The sequence below is a fragment of the Macaca nemestrina genome, chromosome 20 (genome assembly GCF_043159975.1).
Source record: "Macaca nemestrina isolate mMacNem1 chromosome 20, mMacNem.hap1, whole genome shotgun sequence".
NCBI classification, from domain to species: domain Eukaryota; kingdom Metazoa; phylum Chordata; class Mammalia; order Primates; family Cercopithecidae; genus Macaca; species Macaca nemestrina.
In genome coordinates, this window is record NC_092144.1 from 20,631,626 (window position 1) to 20,650,742 (window position 19,117).

Genomic DNA, 19,117 nt, shown 5'->3' on the forward strand with positions numbered 1-19,117 from the left:
AATGCCAGGGTCCAGAATCCTCCAGCAGCATTCTCCTATCTTTTGACTGCAGAATCGTACCCTGCCTCCCAGGATTGAAAGGAATAGGGCACACTATCCACCTAGTTCATCCTCATAGTAATGTGATGTCAAAGCCTTGGCTGGGGCCCAGCCACTGTAACCTTCAGTTCTTCTTCCCCCACATGGGTTCTAGCTCTAGTTCTATCCTAAACTTTCTGTGTGACCTTTGTCTGAGCCTCAGCCTTTTCATCTGCAAAATGGGAACCAAGCACCTATTTTGCACAGCCTCATAGAGTATAGAGATCAAAAGAAAAGATGGGTACAGGAATATTTTGTAAACTCTGTAGTGTTGTATGTGAGTGAAAGATGGCCAGTTACTGAAATCCCTGAGGAAAGGACATGTCAGTTCCCAAATCAAGTCTTAAAATCTTTCATTTTTTTTTTTTAGGTATGTAAAATATTTTTTTGAGGTATGCATTTAGGAGGATCCTGTTGATAATCAAATTAGTGGGTTTTCTTTTGAAAATATTTTGATTTACACTTTGTTCTTTTCTTTTCTTCTTCTTCTTTTTTTTTTTTTTTTTTAGAGTTTTGCTCTTGTCACCCAGGCTGGAGTGAAATGGAGCGATCTGGGCTCATGACAACCTCCGCCTCCCGGGTTCAGGCTATTCTTCTGTCTCAGCCTCCCGAGTAGCTGGGACTACAGGCGTGCACCACCACACCCAGCTAATTTTTGTATTTTTAATAAAGACGGGGTTTCACCATGTTAGTCAGGATGGTCTCGATCTCTTGACCTCATGATCCACCTACCTTGGCCTCCCAAAGTGCTGGGATTACAGGTGTGAGCCACTGTGCCCAGCCTTGTCATCCTTATAGCTTCTTATTCATTCCACATTATTAGTATATTTTCCATTTTTCCCATTGTCTTGGGTTAAACGTTTTAAACTTAAGTCCCATAACTGTGGGTAACATAAGTTGCAATTTTCTTTTCACCTACGAAAGATACCACATTTGGAATGTCTGCAGTTAATTTGTGTTGTCTTTTTTTTTTTCATTATTCTTGTGAAAAGTTGGACAACCCATGGAAATTTTTTGTTTGTTCACTCATATCTAAGAAGAGCACTTACTTCTTAGTTTAATTACATCCTGGATTCTTCCTTTGGTTTTCTTCTGTACCTAGAAAATTCTCTTTGTTTTTTCTTTTTAATTTTTTTTTTTTTTTTTTTTTTTTTTGAGATGGAGTTTCTCTCTTGTTGCGCAAGCTAGAGTGCAACGGCAGGATCTGGGCTCCCCGCAACCTCCCTCCCCTACCCCTCGCCGCCCAACCCATTCAAGCAATTCTCCTGCCTCTGCCTCCGGAGTAGCTGGGACTACAGGCGTGGGCCACCACGCCTGGCTAATTTTGTATTTTTAGTAGAGACGGGGTTTCTCCATGTTGGTCAGGCTGGCCTCTGTGGGAAAGAGAGTTTCAGGGATGCCAGATGAGTTGGTCTCCCCTGTGTGACACCCATAGGGAGCCAGGGGCGACCTCTGAGGAGAAAAGTCTCCTTGTTGCCTTCATATCTTTATGCCCCCAAAGCATAACAGTTCCAGGCATGCCACAGGTTGCTGGGGGAAATAACACTCCTTTGAAGCAGTGGAGTATAATCAAACATCCTGGCCTCTCCTGAAACCCACTCCCACCCATTTCAGTCCTGATAAGTTAAAGATCCTAAGTAGTTGAGACACACGCCTTTGCTTGAGGAAATTCACAGAAACCGCCACTGCTATACATCTTATTGAATGACTCGTGAGTTCTCCTTCACTGATTAATCCTTTTCCTCATCCCTTCCTACCCCTCCCCTTTGCCCTAAGAACAAAGAGCTTGTAAACCAATAAATTGGGTGGAGGCCCAGAGCTCAGGGCGTTAGCAAGCCTCCGATGCTCCGGTTGCGGTCCCCTGGACCCGCCTTTTATTTTTTTATTTTATTTTTATTTTTTTTTGAGACAGAGTCTCGCTCTGTCACCCAGGCTGGAGTGCAGTGGCGCGATCTTGGCTCACTGCAAGCTCCGCCTCCCGGGTTCACGCCATTCTCCTGCCTCAGTCTCCCGAGTAGCAGGGACTACAGTTGCCCGCCACCACGCCCGGCTAATTTTTTGTATTTTTAGTAGAGACGGGGTTTCACCGTGGTCTCAATCTCCTGACCTTGTGATCCGCCCGCCTCGGCCTCCCAAAGTGCTTGGATTACAGGCGTGAGCCACCGCGCCCGGCACTGGACCCGCCTTTTAAACTGTTATTCTCTTTCTAATTCCTTTGTCTCTGCTGGGCTCTGGGTACCCACCGGGTGGTGTGGGGCTGGTTTCCCCGACCTCAGGTGACCCGCCTGCCTCGGTCTCCCAAAGTGCTGGGATTACAGGTGTGAGCCACCACGCCCAGCCTGTTTTGTTTGTTTGTTTGTTTGTTTGTTCTTTCTGATACAACAGAGTCTCGCTCAGTCACCACACTGGAGGGCAGTGGCGAGATCTCGGCTCACTGCAACTGCCTCCTGGGTTCAAGCGATTCTTCTGTCTCAGCCTCCGCGTAGCTGGGACTAGAGACGCGCCACCACGCCCAGATAATTTTTTGCATTTTTTAGTAGAGAGGAGCTTTCACCATGTTGGCCAGGATGGTTTCCATTTCTTTTTTTTTCTTTTTTTTTTTTTTTTGAGTCGGAGTCTAGCTCTGTCGCCCAGGCTGGAGTGCAGTGGCCAGATCTCAGCTCACTGCAAGCTCCGCCTCCCGGGTTTACGCCATTCTCCTGGCTCAGCCTCCCGAGTAGCTGGGACTACAGGCGCCTGCCACCTCGCCCGGCTAGTTTTTTGTATTTTTTAGTAGAGACGGGGTTTCACCGTGTTAGCCAGGATGGTCTCGATCTGCTGACCTTGTGATCCGCCCGTCTCGGCCTCCCAAAGTGCTAGGATTACAGGCTTGAGCCACCGCGCCCGGCCGTGGTTTCCATTTCTTGACCTCGTGATCCGCCCGCTTCGGCCTCCCAAGTGCTGGGATTACAAGCGTGAGTCACCGTTCCTGTGAAATTTCTTTTTTTTTGGAGCCTCGCTCTGTCGCCAAGGCTGGGGTGCAGTGGCTGATTCGGGCTGACTGCAAGCTAGGCCTTCAGGGTTCACGCCATTCTCCCACCTCAGCCCCTGGAGTAGCTGGGACTACAGGCGCCAGTGGATCTCCTGACCTCATGATCCGCCCTCCTGATCTCGTGATCCGCCCGCCTTGGCCTCCCAAAGTGCTGGGATTACAGGCATAAGCCACCGCACCCGGCCTGAAAATTCTCACTTTTTAAAAATATTTCTAGGGCTTCCGGTGGAGTGCTGAGTCGTCGCTAGCAGCAGTCATGGCAGCGGAGGAGAAGGACCCTCTGAGGTATTTCGCGGCATACGGGAGCAGCAACTCAGGCTCCTCGGACGAGGAGGATAACATCGAGCCGGAGGAGAAGAGTCGCAGAACCCCGGATCCAGCGAAGTCGGCGGGCGGCTGTAGGAACAAGGCAGAGAAGCGGCTCCCGGGACCCGACAAGCTGTTTAGGAGCGTGACTTGCCCGGCCTTTCTCTACAATCCGCTCAACAAGCAGATAGACTGGGAGAGGCACGTCGTCAAGGCGCCTGAGGAGCCTCCAAAGGAATTCAAAATATGGAAATCAAATTATGTACCACCTCCTGAGACCTACACCACTGAGAAGAAGCCTCCTCCTCCAGAGCTTGACATGGCAATAAAATGGTCTAACATATATGAGGACAATGGTGATGATGCCCCCACAGAATGCTAGGAAAGCTACGCTTCTACCGGAAGGGGAGGAGACGTTGGAATCAGATGATGAAAAAGATGAGCATACTTCTAAAAAGCGCAAAGTAGAGCCAGGAGAACCAGCAAAGAAGAAAAAGTAGAAACAAATGACCAGAATTTCTGGACTGCTAAACTTGTTGAAAAGTTTCTTTGGACAGATTAAGTTGATATTGTGGGTTATTATGACACATCTCCATGAAAGTGCATACGTTAATGAACTAATAAGTATTGCCTCAAGAACTTTCCACTGTAGAATTCTTTTTTTATTTAAAACATGTATGTATTTAAAACTCAACTGGTGACTTGTGATTGTGAAATTGATAACACTTGGATGCATTCTTGCTCTCACAGAATTGGTGACATGCTTTTGAGAGTTTTGTCACATGTTGACATGCCAATGTTCTATAAACCTTTTATAAAGGAATATATTTTTAAAGTAAATATATTGCAATGTACTGTGAACTTGTAGGGTGCTTTTCAACAGTCTTTGTACAGTGTAAATAGACCATGGAAATAAAATTACTTATTCAATATTACTATTACTGCATAACATTAACATTTGAATGTTTGTCTGTGACAAGTACCCTATTTGTTGTGTGACATTTTAAGTTGTAATAAGAAGTATTACCATTTAAAGAGTGCCTCCTGTGTTCCAGGTGCTTTGTGCATATGTTTTCTCTGATCCTTAAACAACCTAGCAAGGTATTATCAGTATTCTCATTTTATAATAAATAGTGCTTGAGTAGCTTGTCTGAAAAAAAAAAAAAAAAAAAACATATTTCTACTCAGGCCAGGCACGGTGGCTAACCTCTGTAATCCCAGCGCTGTGGGAGGCCGAGGTGGGGAGATCACCTGAAGTCAGGAGTTCGAGACCAGCCTGGCCAACATGGTGAAACCTCGTCTCTACTAAAAATACAAAAATTAGCCAGGCGCACTGGTGGGCAGCTGTAATCACAGCTATTTGGGAGGCAGGAGAATTGCTTGAACTCAGGAGGCGTAGGTTGCAGTGGGCTGAGATCTGTCACCGCACTCCAGCCTGGGTGACAGAGCAAGACTGTCTAGAAAATAAATAAATAAATAAAATATATATATTTTTTTCAGCATTTTAAAGGTTTCTGTAACTTTCTCAAGATTTTAGCATATAAAATATTTTATAAAGATTTAGAATACATAATATTTTTCTAAAATGCACAAATATGTTTCTGAAAAAATATTTTAGTTTTTTTTGTGTGGCACACAAGACATCTAATGAGAAACCTAAAGTTACATCAGTTAGAACATATCCTTTCTTTAATATACCATAAAGTAATAATAATTTGTAAAATATAATTTCTATTACTAAGAAATTGATTCTATATTTATACAAATTTCTGAAGTAAAGTACATAACTAGAGAATAATACCTATATATGGCCAAAATTATGTTTTTCTATATTACTAAAGTAATATTGGCAAAATTATTGACCTGAATTCAGATTTTTGGCTTTAATCATCATGCTTTTTTATTAGCACTTCCCTGAATTCATAAAAATAATCTCAGTTTGAATCTTCCATTTAATTCAGATGTTAATTTAAAAAATTTTTTGGCCAGACGCGTTGGCTCATGCCTGTAATTCCAGCACTTTGGGAGGCCGAAGCGTGTGGATCACCCGAGGTTAGGAGTTTGAGACCAGCCTGGCCAACATGATGAAATCCCGTCTATACTAAAAATACAAAATTAGTTGGGCATGGCTGCGGGCACCTGTAATCCCAACTTACTCAGGAGCCTCAAGCAGGAGAGTCGCTTGAACCCAGGAGGTGGAGATTGCAGTGAGCCGAGATTGTGCCATTGCACTCCAAACTGGGCAAAAAGAGCGAAACTCCGTCTCAAAAAAATAAATAAAATAAAATTTCAGGCAGAGTCTTGCTCTGTCACCCAGGTGGGAGTGTAGTAGCTTGATCACAGCTCATTGCAGCCTCGACCTCTCTGGCTCAAACAATTCTTTCATCTCATTTTTACACTTTTTGGAGAGATGAGGTCTCACTATATTGCTCAGGCTGGTCTCAAAACTTTGGGCTCAAGCAATTCTCCTGCTTTAGCCTCCTAAAGTGCTGAGATGTAGGCATGAGCCCCTGCACCCAGCAATTGTAAAATTCTTAATTTAATTTGATTTGGCTAGATACTACTTGTTGAATTTACTTTAGTCAACGATTTTTTTTTTGTTATTTACAATGCTCAGAAAATACTACCTCTTGGGATTCCACTGTCATAATTCAATGACATATTTTAGGCCTAAAACCTTTCCATTTAAGGCTGGGAGCACTGTCTCCCACCTGTAATCCCAGCACTTTCAGAGGCCAAGGCGGGCGGATCCCCTGAGGTCGGGAGTTTCAGACCAGCCTGACCAATATGGTGAAACCACATCTCTATTAAAAGTAGAAAAATTAGCCAGGCGTGGTGGCAGGCACCTGTAATCCCAGCTACTTGGGAGGCTGAGGCAGGAGAATCCCTTGAACCCGGGAGGCGGAGGTTGCAGTGAGCCAGAGGTTGCAGTGAGCTGAGATCATGCCAGTGCACTCCAGCCTGGGAGACAGAGGGAGACTTTATCTCCAGAAAAAAAAAAACCAAAAACCAAAACAGCAAACGAAAAACAAAACAAAAACAAACAAGAAAGTTTCCATTTAAAATAATTGTCTGGTGTTTGAAAACAATGAGTGTTCTATATTTACTGGCCAAAATACAGCCTATGCCTAATTATTCAAACTTTCTAATAAAGTTATTTAACATTATGCTCATGCAGTTATTGTATACCAGAAAATTTAGTTTCTATAATTACACTAATGACCTTAATGTAACTTAACAGAAGTAAAAAATGTGATGGAGGCTAGAAAAGAAAGTGGATGAAGAAAGAGAAAATGTTGATCAAAGTGTACAAAGTTTCACTTAGAAGGAATAAGATCAAGTGATGGATTGCACAGAATAGTTGCTATAATAAATAATGCATTCTATATTTCAAAATTGCTATAAAGAGATTTTATATGTTTTTGACACAAAAATATCCTAAGTATGTGAGGTGATAAATTTTTTAGTTAGCTTGATTTAAAAATTTTGCACATAAACATATTAAAATATGACATAGTACCCAATGAATACATACAGTGATTATGTATTAATTTAAAATATAATTTTTAAAACAGTACAATTTTTTATTCAATAAATATTTGATATAGTCACTGTAAACTCTTAGAAGTTAAGCCTATCAATGTTCAATGGCTTGGAATAATGCCTCACATATTTTATGCCCTAAATACTAATAACAGTGATTGTCAGAGTATCTTTTGGTTATAGCTTTCTTTAAATATAATATTATTTTGTTGTTGCTCTTATTAAAACTTATTTTTCTGTCATACCTAAATATTGCTAAAAATAAAAGAGAGGATTTCTTTGCCTGCTTTATAAAGTCCACAGTCAAATGTCAGTTTAGCTAAGGTTATACTAAGTCATTTGTTTTGGAAAGTAAACATGAGAATTAAATAATACAATTATAGTTATATTCTCTATTCTAACAATTGAGAAAAATTTGAGTTATTAATTGATAGGGCTAAAGTCTTATTTTATATTTTTATTCCAGATTATTTCATGTCAAGTAACCAGAATATCAATTTTCACAGTATACTATGAAGTAAAAATAAATGTGATAGGCACAGATTATAGAAGTAAATTAGAAAAACATTCTATAAATAGAATCTGTATATATATATATATATACACAAACACACACACAAACTACTTATATATATAAGAAAATTGAGTATATGAATTGCCATGTAACAAGTAAAAAGATTAATTTGAATATTTTAAAATAAGAAAGCATATCAAGTTGCTTAAATTTTAAGTTTCACCAACATTTAATGAAAAGTTACTACCAATATCTCACAAACCCTTTCAGCAATAGAAGACAAGGTAACATTTCTTAATTCATTTATTAGCAAGGATTACCTCAACGTCAAAATCAGACAAAAGAATCACAAGAGGACTACTAACCAAAATCCCATATAAATATAGATGTAGAAATTCTCAGAAACACTAGCAAATTAAATCCAGCAACATATAAAAATGATTACATATGGCTGGGTGTGGTGGCTCACACCTGTAATCCCAGCACTTTGGGAGGCCTAGGTGTGCAGATCACTTGAAGTCAGGGGCTCGAGATCAGACCAGCCAACATGGGGAGAACCCATCTTTACTAAAAATACAAAAATTAGCCAGACATCCTGGTGCGTGCCTGTAATCTCAGCTACTTGGGAGGCTGAGGCAGGAGAATTGCTTGAACTGGGACCTGGGAGGTGGAGGTTGCAGTGAGCCAAGATTTTGCCACTGCACTCCAGCCTGGGCTACAGAGAGAGACTCTGCCTCAAAAAAAAAAAAAAAAAAAAAGATTATAGGCAGGGCATTGGGGCTCAGGCCTGTAATCCCAGCACTTTGGGAGGCTGAGGCAGGTGGATCACTTGAGGTCAGGAGTTCAAGATCAGCCTAGCCAACACAGTGAAACCCTGTCTCTACTAAAAAATATAATAATAATAATAATAATAATAATAATAATAATAATAATAATACAAAAATTAGCTGGATGTGGTATTGTGCGCCTGTAATCCCAGCAACTTGGGAGGCTAGGGAAAGAGAATGGCTTGAACCCAGGAAGGGAAGATTGCAGTGAGCCTAGATCATGCCATTGTACTCCAGCCTGGGCAACAGAGTGAGACACTGTCTCAAAAAAAAAAAAAAAAAAAATTCCTACCATAATCAAGTAATATTTTTTCAAAAAATAAGTGTTGGCTTAATATTTAATAAATAATCTCTAACATATTACAAAATATTGTTTGCCCCCATTTTCTGTGTCTGCTCACCCTGTTCAGAACCCAAGGTGCCATGCTGCTTCTGCATCTCTAGGAAACCAGGTGCCCAACCATGAGAACTAGGAGGAAGGGAGTTGAAGGAGGCAGAAGAGGAGGTGTGCTGTGGAAGCAGGAGTGATCAGACCTCCAGGCACAGGATACCCAGGACAGTGGGGAGGGCAGGGCTGGGAGCTGCATGGGTCAGGCAGTAACAGGTGCCAGAGGTCGCCACCATTTCACACCTCAGGCAGGGCCACTGGGGTAAATCTGAAGGCACTCACAGACTGGGTGCTCCAGAAATGGACAAAGCAGTAGCTCCAGCTTGGCATTGCATGGCCATTATCATGAACAAACAATGGGGAAAAAAACTGACTCTCCAACAAATGGTTCAGAAAACTCAATATTTAAATTTAAAAAAAAAAAAAAAAAAAAGCTTGGTCTCTTTCTTTGAACATTATACAGAAAAAGCCTAGGTATGCAAAGCAGGAACTGGAAGTAATATTTGCACAGCCGTGGTTATAACAGCATTATAAAAGCCCGAAGATACATATGACTGATGCTGCCATCTGTGTCCTCACAGTGATGCAATGACAGCATCCTGTGTACACACGCAGAGCTAATACCATGAATTCACTCACTGAGCCCATGACTTAATCTGAAACTAGACGACTGGTACTGAAATTCTCCCCCTCGGTGAATCCATAGGGAATCACTTGACTTTAATGTCTTGTTGGGTTTGGGTTTGCATGCAATAACTTAAGAAGTCTTTTATTATTATTTTTTTCCTTTTTGCTATTTTGTAGGACTTTTTCAGAATGTGGAAAACAAAAACAAATCCAGACCATCTTAAACTTAAATGCTTATATTTTATTAAACAAAACAGGTGCTTTCTAGACTCTCTGTGATTATTATGAGGTATTTGAAACAGGATATAAAGAGTAGTTTCACATTTTAACTTAATCTTTTTGGAGGTTGGAATGGTTCACTTTAATGAAAGATTTTTTATTTTAATGTTCTCTGTTGTTTTAAAATGTGAACTATTTGAGTCATTACCTGATGCAAATAACAGACATAGACATGAACAGGTTACAAAAGAGGAATAATGTTTTTGATGTGCACAAAAACTCTTTTTAAAACTGAATCTTTTAGTACTCACTCTGTGTAGATGAGTCAAGAAACACAACGGGAACTAGTAAATTGCAATTTTCTGCAGTGGAAGATATCTGCAATCACTAGAAGAAACTGAATCAGAAAAGCGGAAATGGCCTGCAGCAACCACACAAGCCTGTGTGGACAGAAAGCATACTCACTAATAGCAGAATGACAGAGAGATTACTTTTTAATTAATATCTGTGACATTTAATTCTTTTGCATCAGAACTTGATTTTCATTCTAAACTTTCCCACTATGCAAACATGCATATACAAACATGCACACACACACACCCTCACATTCTTACACTCATGCAAATTCAACCAGATTTTCTGCAGCCAGGATATCTTTAAGTACACCAGATTAAACTAGATAATTTAGGGATTATCTGAACCCACCAGAGGAATTGCTTGTTCACTTTCTCTGTAAATGTAAGATCAGTATTTCCTAGGTGTCCCACTGATATCTTAATTACAACTTTCTGATAAACTACTAGTGAGAAAGAATTTGAAACAGACCCTTTCTCTAGACATATTTTATGACTCTAAAATGTATTTCTATTGTAGAATACAGAAGACATTAACTCATTTGGCAAAAAGGAATCACAAGTTACAAACTTGCAAAAATTAAATGAATGGTGCAGATAAAGTTGTAAAATTAAATTAATGATGCAGATAAAGTTGTTAAATATCTGAAATTACTAGAATTGAATTCCTGTAACCCCTGACATCTAAGTTAATATATCAAAAAGGTTAAATAATTTAAACAATTTATATTCCTGGATAACACCTTGATTTCTAGTGTCTTTAAATTATTAAAAACATTTTAGCCAGGCTCAATGGCTCATACCTGTAATCCCAGCACTTTGGGGGGCTGAGGCAGGTGCATCACCTGAGGTCGGGAGTTGGAGACCAGCCTGACCAACATGGAGAAACCTCTTTTCTACTAAAAATACAAAAAAATTAGCCGGGCGTGGTGGTGCATGACTGCAATCCCAGCTACTCAGGAGGCTGAGGCAGCAGAATCACTTGAACCTGGGAGGTGGAGTTGGCGGTGAGCTGAGATCATGCCACTGCACTCCAGCCTGGGCAAGAAGAGCAAAACTCTGTCTCAAAAACAAAAACAAAAACAACGACAAAACAAAACAAAACAAAATATTTCTTTGTAAATCTGGCTCTGTTTTCAAAGTGAATATTGTTATAAATCATTTATATTCTTCTCCTCAAATGCCTTTACCTTCCATTTTTGTCTTAGGGAATCTGAGCATATCTTGAAAAAAAGGTCTGTGGGAACACTGGCTCTACCAGAGGTTTCTTATGGTTTTGCACAGTTTTGTGATTAAGGAAGGGAATGATCTTAGCAAAATGGCAGAAACATTGACAATTCAAAACTGATACTGAGAGGCATATTTCCAGGTGGAAATACAAGGCAGAAGTAGAATGATTGACAATGTAGAAAACAGCACTTGCATAGAATGCTGTTTTGAGCTTAAGTGTAAAGAATTCCTGCTTTGAATCATTAAGGGATTTTTACATTATTCATCTGGTGTAACACACAACACAGATAAAGAGAGTCAGCAAATGGAAGGTTGTTTTTATTTTACCAAAATCTTATATTATTTTCTAATATTAATTTACTTAGTTCCTAACAACTAAATAACTATTTTGTGCAATGAATGATATTTAATGATGATGGGCGCAAAGCTTAAGACAAAGAACAAGAAACAAACATTTCTGCAGCTTGTCACTATTCACAAAGCACAAAATTCAAATGCATTTTTAAATTTAATACTCAAACAACCTTATAAATTCTTAATAAACTCCTTATTCTACTTTTTTTTTTTTTTTGACATGGCGTCTTGCTCTGTCGCCCAGGCTGGAGTGCAGTGGCACAATCTCAGCAAACTGCAATCTCTGCCTCCCAGGTTCAAGCAATTCTCCTGCCTCAGCCTCCTGAGTAGCTGGGATTACAGGTGCGCACCACCACACCCAGCTAATTTTTGTATTTTTAGTAGAAACAGGGTTTCACCATGTTGGTCAGGGTGGTCTAAAACTCCTGACCTCATGATCCACCCGCCTTTATCTCCCAAAGTTCTGAGTCTTTGTTACTGACCTCGATCCCTGGTGGACTGAACAAAGGAGGGCAGATGTGGAAATAAAGACAAAGACAAAGACACAAGAGTATTTTTGAAAGAAGGGGTCAGGCGGCACCTTGCCTCTAGTAGACAAGGGCCCAGATTTTCCACAGCCCTTTGTATTTATTGGTAAAAGAGATAGTGAGAAGGGGGATGGAAGAAGAGGTCATTTGCTCAGTCCAGAGTAGGCTTGCAAGACTGCATTCCTCAAACAACAGGCTCAGATGTCCCAGTAGATAACCTCAAGGAGCCGAACACCAGGGAGTGACTGCCCTCAGCAAACTTTCTGGTGGCAGGCGCAATCGTGAGTTTGCTCACATCCTGCATTCATGACAAACAGTAGTTTGCTGTTTGATCACATAGCCTCTAGTGGAATGCTGAGTTGGTCACAATCCCTTTGGCCTTTTTGGCTCCCAACCTCTCCTACTTTGTGTTTATGTATTAATTAAAATAATATAAGGCCAGGCTGGGCAGCTCTCATTTTCCAATTGACATTCCATCTGATTTTAGACTATGAACAGAAGACAGAGACAGAACAACATTATTCCAAGAACTACATACAAGATGTTAATGTGATGCTTTAGATAGGTCCAAGGGTTGAGGCTCTCCAGGCCTTGCTGGAATTTGGTCCAGCCTTCTAAAGAAGGCTGAAACTCTTAAGTTTGTTTATTTAGATCAAGAATTTTGTTTTGTAATTCACCAATATCAGAGGTGATGTTGTATGTGAAAGCTCCCTGCAAATGGGCTTTCACAAGGTCCCATGGATACTCGCTTTGGTTATATTCTAAGTTGGTTACACAAATATGAGTGTGATTAAAATGACAACGCAATTGCTCCTGTAATTGCAAGCTTTGTACTTGTTCTCCTAACCATAGAACCATTAATTTTAACATTGCCACTTCAGTTTGTAACTCAGTGTTAATTTCATTCTGAAGTAGCCATGCTTGGACAGCTGTGGGTGTCCAGTTCTCCATATACTGAGCTGTTTGAATAGAACTATGCAGAGTTACAGAGGACATCATAACAGAAGTTATTAGTGTGACCAAGGAAACAATAGTGAAAATTATCATGCCTAAGGCTCTATGGACATGATGAGTAAGCTGAGTTAGAAGTTTCACAAAATGTAAAGCAGGTGTGGCAGTACAAGGCTTGGACAGATTGACAGGAATCTATAGCCCAGGGATGCAATCTAAAATCATCAAAGTAAAGACACTATGTGTTTGCAATGTGCTATGATTAATGCAGTGATATAACTGTCAAGATTTACAGGTCAGTTGGGTATTGTTTACCTGGAACTGGTCCTTCTTAGCTGCCAAAAAAAAAAAATTAAAAACACAAACTGTAGGCTGGGTGCAGTGGTTCACACTTGTAATCCCAGCATTTTGGGAGACCGAGGCAGGTGGATCATGAAATCAGGAGTTTGAGACCAGCCTGGCCAACATAGTGAAACCCCATCTCTACTAAAAATACAAAAATTAGCCGGCTATGGTGGCACATGCCTGTAGTCCCAGCTACTCGGGAGGCTGAGGTGGGAGAACCGCTTGAACCCAGGAGGCAGAGGTTGCAGTGAGCCAAGACCATGCCATTGCACTCCAGCCTGGGTGAGAGAGTGAGACTCTGTCTCAAACAAACAAACAACAACAAAAAAAAAACTGTGAATTGAGTGGTGATATTCTTTACAAATGCAACATTAAGACTGTGTCATTTACTATTGCTATTATTGCATAATATTCCATCCCTTCCAACCCAGATGTTGCCATTCATAAATGGGAGTGCTGCCTTCCCTATCATCTCTTGAATTGGTTCTTTCCTCCCTAGATAATGCCACTGAGGAAGAGGTGGGCTAAAGCCTGCTCCATGCCAAGCAAAAATCTGGGTGGCAGACTGGGATTGGATTCTAGTGTTGTATAAAGAAGAAGCATTAAAAGCTTGCCACCAATGCCAGGGAAGTTTGTGCCATGATTTCCACTTTTCATCTTTTCCATCTAATTGACCTTTAGGTCCCCAATCCACAATGTCTCCTGTTAACATAGATTGTTTTCTAGCCAGTGGGCCAAGACATTAGGTCCAAGGAGGGGGTAGGAACTCTTGAAGGGAATCCATTCCATATAGTCAGTACAATTAGGGCAGTTGGGCTGGGAATGGTTGGTGAGCACACCACTTACATTAATAGAACCAAGACTTATTAAGTACATGATTTCTCTATAGTGACTCAACCATATTTAAGCTTGAATTGTAAGACAGCTATGACTGAGTGATATCTTTGTGGTGATACACATGAGGAGTCCTTCCACTGGAGCGATATAATTAATGACATTATTCTGACAGTCTAACTGTTCTGTGTCAGGGGGAGTTAGGGGTCCTGAAGCCCAAGCTCCTTGATCATAATAAATCTCAGGAGGAGTGTCACTCTGAAGTATAGGTCATACTGCTGGGGGATTGGGAACGTATGCCCAATATGTTTTTGCCTCTGCACAAGGAAAACATATCACACAGGACCTTATGGCTAACATGGCCACGAACATGTAATTAGGGGTCACATAGACATAGCTAAGCTTACCAAAGGTTGCTATGCGTATAACATCCATTTGCCAAATTTCATTTGGAGCCAAACGTCATGGGTTACAGCCTTCTACAAGTGTGGCTCCAGGGACATGCTGGCAAGTAGGACAGGCTTGTATTATAGCCCTAGCTTGGCTGTGAGATAAATGGAACATATGAGTAAGGGCGGAAGTATTTTGGTGCAGTAGCATTTGCTGAAACACAGAACCAATCAATTTATCTGCTTTATCGTTCCCTAGGGATAATGGTCCAGGAAGCTATGTATGAGAACACATACGAGAAATACGAAAAGAAGCTGCACAAGAATGAGTATCTTTTTGAAATCTTAAAAATAAACAGTTCCAGTTCTAGTGTACTTTTAATTGTAGCAGTTTCTGTGCCACTGGCTACATTTACAACATAAGCTGAATCACAGACAATGTTGATAGGATCTGAAGCTGTGAGCTGTAAAACCTGAATGACTGCAATTAAACTCTGAGCATTGAGCTGAAACCCCAGAGGTCATTATTGCTTCAATATGTTTAGGTCCATAGACAGTGGCACAGCCTTTGGAAGAGCCATCAGTAAAATAATTCTGACCACCTGGAATAGGCTTCCAATGAGTAATCACAGGAAGAATGAAAGAATGCATTTTATAAAACTGCAAAATTTTGTCTGAGGGATAATGATTTTCTATTATTCCCACAAAGTCCACAAAAGCAATTTGCCATGCAATTGACATTTCCCAAGCTGTGGCCTGTTGCTGTGAGTCTAAAGGAACAATAATTTTGTCAGGGACATATCCCGTAAGCATTTTTGACCTATGCCTGCCCCTAGTCACCATTTGTGTAATTAAAGAAAGATAAACTTGCAAGGTTTTGACTGTTTGATTAGGTAAAAAGAGCCATTCTATTACTGTTACAGACTTGTCTATGAACTGGCCCAAAAGTCCTGTTGGAGAGTCAGGGGTAGGAAGAATAAACAAAAGCAAGTGTTTTTGCGGTTGCAGCCGTGAGTCATGCCTCTGCTGTAACATTTGCTCTACAAGCCATAACTCAGCTTCTGCCTCTTTAGTTAATTGGCATGGGGAATTTAAAGAAGAATCTCCTTGAAGGGTTTGTTAAAGATGTGTAAGTTGATAGGTACGAATTCCTAACATCGGCATAGCCAATTATTATCTCCTAATAATTATTGAAAATTATTTAAAGTCTACAGACTTTTTCTGTCTTTATGGAGAACAACTTTCTGAGGCCGTACATTCCTCTCTGTAACAATAGTTCCTAAGTATTGGTATGGAGAAGTTGTTTGTACCTTCTCTGGAATATTTTGAGATTCCAATTAACAAGAGCTCACTTTACTTCTCTGAATGATTGATGCAATATTTGATCTGTAGGAGCGGCTGAAAGAATATCATCCATAAAATGAATGATGTAAGCTGTAGGAAACATATTCCGAGGCTCCTTTAATGCCTGTCCTACAAAATTCTGACATAGCATAAGACTGTTATGCATGCCTTGGGGTAAAATTATCCATTGATAACAAGAAACAGGTTCTCTTTGATTAATAGAAGGCACAGAGAAGGCAAATCAAGGCTTATCCTTCTCGTGTAAGGGTATAGTAAAGAAACAATCCTTAAGATCTATTAATAGCCTCTGGAGATGGTAAACCTTTCTGTTAGGTGCCCATCGGTTTAATTTCTGCATTAATAGCTCTCAAATCATACAGCAGTCGCCATCTTCTGGACCTTTTTGGAATAACAAACACTGTAGAATTCAAGGGACTGACTCCTCTATGTGTCCTGCATCTAATTGTTCTTTTACTAGCTGCTGATGTTGCGTCAGCTTCTCCTGAGATAGGGGCCACTGATCCACCTACATGGGTTTGTCACTAAGCCATTGTAATAATAAGGCAGAGGGTGGAGGAGAAATATCAATGACCCCCATCAGAAATCCTGATGTCCTAGCCCTTTTCTATCTGTTTTTCCAGTTATTGATATCGGGTTAGGGTTTCCTTGTAGGAACCTCCCCAAACCTTTTCCATTCTGATATCCCATGTTCTTCAACATTTTTAATCCTGGGTTATCAAAGTTTTCATTTGTAAGTCTCATATCCCATGCTGTAAGTCAGTCTCAACCCCATAAATGGATAGCTATATTTGCAACATAGGGCTGAAAAGTACATGACTGTCCATCTGGACCACGACAAGGTAAAATCTCAGTACTCTGTTGAACACTTTGAGCTCTTCCTACTCCCACTAGGAACGTAGAAGTTAATTGCAAGGGCCAGGATGGGGGCCATTTGTCTTTAGATATTACTGACACATCAGCTCCTGTATCCATAAGCCCATAAAATTTATTTCTTTTAATTTGTACTACACAGGTGGGTCTATTAGAGGCTATGGTTTGGGATAGATAGATTTCCTGTGTAGTTGCGCTTCCCAAACCCTTTATTTCCTTGTTTCTCCTTTCGTGGAGAAGGGTGTAATTTATAGGGAATAAGCAATAACTGAACAATATATTCTCCCAGCTCAAAAACCCAAAGATCTTGTGACATTAAAACTGCTTGAATTTCTCCTTCATAATCAGAGTCAACAACTCCTGGGACAACACTAATGCCCTGTAAGTTAATGCGGCTTTTGCCTAAAATTAGTCCCATGTATCCCGCTGGTAAATGTCTCCAAATGCTAGTTGGAATCTTGGTGGGTTTGTCTCCCCCACCTAATGTAACCCTTTCTCTGGTCGTGAGATCTAATCCTGCACTTCCTGGTTTCCTGGTGTTCCTGGGGTGAGGGAATCAATGTGCCTCCAGGAACCCATCCCTGAAATGGGGTTGTGGTCTGAACGGGGAATGTCTTCATTGTTTGAGGGGCCCGGGTCCAGGCCCCTGTCTCATTTTCCAACAGGGGGTCCCATTCCGACAAAATTTTGAGTGGCACTGATTAGCCCAGTGATTTCCTTTGTTACAGCAAGGACAAAGTCCTGGTGTGTTTTCCACTGGTAGGGGAACTGCATTGTAAGATCCTTTCTGTCCTGAGATCTGGTGGCATTCCTTTTTAAAACATCCAGTTTTTCCACAATTATAACATTTTCCCATTTTAGGGTTTGACCCTTGGCTTCTTTTAGATTTGTCAACAGCTAAATTAGCCATTGCTTGCACTAACACTGTAGATCATTGAAGCTCAGTTCCTACATCCTGACAAGCTCTGAGAAAATTTCCCAAGGTTTTGTACACCTCACAGGTGCCACTGCACGTTTACAATCCATGTTTGCATTCTCAAAAGCTAGAGTTAAGGTTAGCATTTCTGCAGCCTCAGTATGAGGAATCTGATTCTTCACTATCTCTTGTAATCTTCCAAGAAATTGTGCATAGGGTTCCTATGACCCTTGCATAATACGTAAAAAGGATTGTACTGGGACTTCCTCAGGAATTGTGGCCCAGGCAGCCTGTGCACACTGCTGATAAGCAGCATTTGGGAGTGCCGTTTGACATTCCAGGTATAAATAAGGGCCATTGCCTAACAGCATATCCTCTGTAATATCTCTGTGTCCAGCAACATGATTCTGTCTAGCCTTGTCTGCACACATTTCTTGCCAATTTAAATTCCATGTCAGACTTGCACTAGCAGACAAGCAAGTTCACACCAAGTGTTTTACATCAAAGGGTAAAAGATGCATAGTACCAAACACAGATTCTAGCAATCCTAAAGTGAACGGGCTCTGTATGACATTATTTACCACACTCACTTTTAATTCCTTCAACCACTTAAACTCTAGTGGAATGCATTCACGAATAAGTTGCTGTGGATTGTTTGGATCAGGCCTTATGGAAATAGGAAAAGTGCAAGGTCCTAAGGGCTCTCCAGCTATGGCAGCAGAGCATAAAGTTCTTTGTACTAGGGTCTCTATTTCTGCTACCAAAGGATGTGGTACAGATGTTTCTGCAACTGGAGGAAGCAGTATAGGCCAATTTTTATCCCTCTTCTCCTGTTTTTTATTTTTAATTGGTGCTGTGGGTGGGACAACAGATTCTTTCAGATTTTTAGACTAAGCCTGCTGTCCTGCAGAATAATAGGGAGATAATGGCAGAAGTACAGTACGAATTAAACTCCAAGTGGAAAAAAACAGAAGAATCAACTTTAAGACTCTTTTGATGAGCCCCTTTTAATCCTTTGTCTGTTCTGTCCCAATTTTCCACATCAAGAATGCCTGCCTGTGGAAACCATGGGTTATGTGTAATAACCTTTTGTGGCTTCTGCAGGAGGTTAGTGTCTACAAATTAACCTGAGCTCCAGACTGTCTCAACAGAACTTTAAGCAACTGCACATAATGTTTTTCTTCAACAGACAAATTCTGCCCCATGTAACCCTGATTTAGAAAACTTCCCATTCCCAGTACTTCTTTAAAGCACTCCTCCCAGTACTTCTTTAGGGCACTGACCTTATATCTGCTGCCGGCAGACTCGTCCCAGGGTCCCTGTTTTTCTTGTCAATTTTAGTTCCTCTGCTCCAGCAGACTTTCTTCATTCATGTCCTTGAAGTGCCTGTGTTCAGACGTCACTTGTTGACATTCTTGAAGTCCCTGTTCTGGGTCACCACTTGTTTCTA

General features: G+C 40.8%; 1 pseudogene; it reads left to right on the forward strand.

Moving 5' to 3' along the window:
- The first annotated feature begins 2,673 nt into the window (after positions 1-2,673).
- Positions 2,674-4,334, forward strand: LOC105489693 (UPF0690 protein C1orf52 pseudogene; annotated as a pseudogene).
- Positions 4,335-19,117: the final 14,783 nt, after the last annotated feature.